We start from the raw sequence: 2,912 nt of genomic DNA on the forward strand, positions 1-2,912 counted from the left end.
ACACTATTACTATTTACAGTAAAAATGAAACGGGACTTCTATTTGTGGTCGGACTAAAACGGGAAAAATGACTCCTATATGCGGATGGAGGGAATAAAATTTCAGATTAAATTTTGGATAAAAGAGATTGTTTTACTAAAAAATTATGGATTGAAATATGGTATTTATAGACGAGTGAGGAATGTCACCCCTCACCCTTTCCCGCGTAACTCCCCCACAGTGTAACCGCTGCGGAATGCGGATAACCTAATATTTTGTACTACCTCTAAACGCAACTTCTTTTTTCACAACTCATTTTTATTTTTTATTTATACTTTGAATAATAGTTAAATTAAATATATATGGCATGTCGACATGTCGTCAAATAAAAATAGTTATGGTAGCATTTTTCAACCCAGGCCACTATGATCATGATTCATGAATGAGGTATCCACGCTCCGCGTGCCAACCACGCAATGTATCATCATATCTTCACCATACAATCAATACAAAATATCAAACGGAGATGGCATTAAATTTGTATAATATTTCAGCATTTACAAACTCAATTTGTCGACTGCAAAACATCATGACTCAGTGCCAGCATCATTCTATACAGATTTCGCCCATACTCAAATCTCAAAACATACTTCCTCTCTCCTTACAACATTACACCAAAAGGGAGGGACCTCTCAATTCTCAGACTCGAACTTCCCTAATATTATTTCCTGGTCAAAATACTTAACTTATTTACACAATCATTTAATTACAGACACCTGCAAACAACTTCCATATATTCACAATAGTGTTAGCTAAATATGATTGAATGATCGATCCATCATCCTTCACTCAACTTAGCTCGTTTTGTTCAAAACTCTCCTAAATGTTGGGACCTTTAAGCCAGGGCAGGGATGCTGCAGTTGCGCCTATCCCTGTCGAGGCAGTCGAACCCCTCCACCCTCACGGCCGGGTTGTTCCCGAAATTCGCCCGGACACAGCCACCCTTGCGGGTGGAGGAGGGGGAAACAGGGGTGAAGCGCTCTTCCCCGAACCGCGCGTCCTGAATTAGATACTCTGCTCGGCGGCGACCCTGAAAAAAATGGGGGCGACGACGAGGCTATCGGCGGGACTGCTTGATCACTACCACAACCACCCTGCACCAAATTCGGAACCAAAAATTGATTAGATCACAATCATCACGTGAAGAGATACTTTGTTCATAGATTAAAGTAACCATTTTTGTTCAAGATGCGCTTTGGACACAAGGAATCTAACAAAGAATTACACATATAAGAGATTGTGTATCCCCAAATTTTAAATTTTCATAACATTGGGATGAAAAATTAAATGAAAATTCAGAAAGGCGAACCTTTGCTAGGATGATGTCCAGAAGCTCGCTTCCGGCTTTGGAATCAAATAGCTCTTGGTGATGGCTGTTGAATCACACAAAAAGAGAGGAAAATTAGAAAACAAAAATAAGATTAATTAAAGAAAAAAAATACGTAAAACAAAATTAAAAAAAAAATTACCTGGCGTGCCATCGTAGAGGTCTCAGGTCATGATGCGTGGTCTGGAGCAAGCCGAGCTGCCCGGCTTAGGGCAGATGACGGTTTCCTTCATCTCTGCAGATCTGCCCCTCACCTCTTCAAAGTTCAAAGGAAGCAAAGTTGTTTTGGTGGATTGCGTAGCGATTCATCTTTTAGACGGTAAATCAAATCCTGTTAATCATGAAAAGATCGAATCGATCGAGTTAGCTGGAAATTAATTTCATGTCGAAAAAATGCAGATCTGTGAATAACGAAAAATTTATGGCACGAAACCGTAAAGGCATCAATAACCCCGTCCCCATTTCCGGCCCCAAGTCCCCTCCACGTCATCATTCCTCTACAGTTGCAGCCCAGGCCCCAACTGTTGTAACCCTGCAAGCCGCAACTAATAAATGACAATATTCACAACTCCAACCTAGTTTGAACGTAAAATAAAAAACACCGGAAATTTATAACACGGAAAATTTAATTTCACCGAATACTGCAAAATTACAACATATAAATTTTAAAACTGAAAATAAAATACATAAAAACATAACGTCAATGCTGGAAAACGTGGGTGCGAGTCTAAATTTCTTCGATTAGATCGGCTTGGAGGCGAGTGTGTTGTTCCTCTTGGCGCTTTGCAGCTGAACGGGTCATGACATTGCGGATGTCGGGAGGAAGGCCCTGCACGGGCGGATCGGTGACAATGTAGTTACTCCCGGTGCTGGCGAGTGGATCGTCGCTCCACAAAGTGACGTTATCTTGCTCGTCCTCAACGATCATGTTATGCATTATGATACATGCATACATTGTGTCGGCGATGTTTGACCGCTGCCAACCAGGGGCCGCTCCCTTCACGACAGCCCACCGCGCTTGGAGGACTCCGAATGCACGCTCGACATCTTTTCGAGCCGCCTCTTGCTTTTGGGCAAACATTGCCCTTTGATCGGTTGTCGGAGCTGTGATAGTCTTCACGAACACATGCCATCGAGGGTAGATCCCGTCGGCCAGATAGTACCCCATACTATACCGACGGTGGTTGGCCGTGAACTCTACGTTCGGTGCTTGCCCAGCACACAAGTCGTTGAACTATGGAGACTCGTTCAACACATTGAGGTCGTTGTTGGACCCCGCGACACCAAAGTAGGCATGTCAGATCCACAATCTGCAATCGGCAACGGCCTCCAACACAATCGTGGGATGTGTGCCCTTGTGCCCGCTAGTGTATTGTTCTCTCCAAGCCATTGGACAATTCTTCCACTGCCAGTGCATACAGTCGATGCTTCCAAGCTTCCCCGGGAAGCCGTGGGCCCGCTCGTGCATGTCGACCAACTTCCTAACGTCGTCGGTCGTTGGCTTTCTCAAGTACGTATCCTTGAATGCTTCGACGACTGCCCGACA

At 43.9% G+C, this 2,912-nt stretch overlaps 1 long non-coding RNA gene across 1 annotated transcript; it reads right to left on the bottom strand.

The window, feature by feature from the left end:
* Window positions 1–490: 490 nt before the first annotated feature.
* LOC121758035 lies at window positions 491–1,755 on the bottom strand. Its single transcript, XR_006041309.1, has 3 exons — window positions 1,509–1,755; window positions 1,349–1,412; window positions 491–1,133 (listed from the first exon to the last, which is right to left on the bottom strand). It is a non-coding gene; the product is annotated as an uncharacterized LOC121758035 (long non-coding RNA).
* Between the last annotated feature and the right edge of the window lie 1,157 nt (window positions 1,756–2,912).

The sequence above is a fragment of the Salvia splendens genome, chromosome 12 (assembly GCF_004379255.2).
Source record: "Salvia splendens isolate huo1 chromosome 12, SspV2, whole genome shotgun sequence".
Classification (NCBI taxonomy): domain Eukaryota; kingdom Viridiplantae; phylum Streptophyta; class Magnoliopsida; order Lamiales; family Lamiaceae; genus Salvia; species Salvia splendens.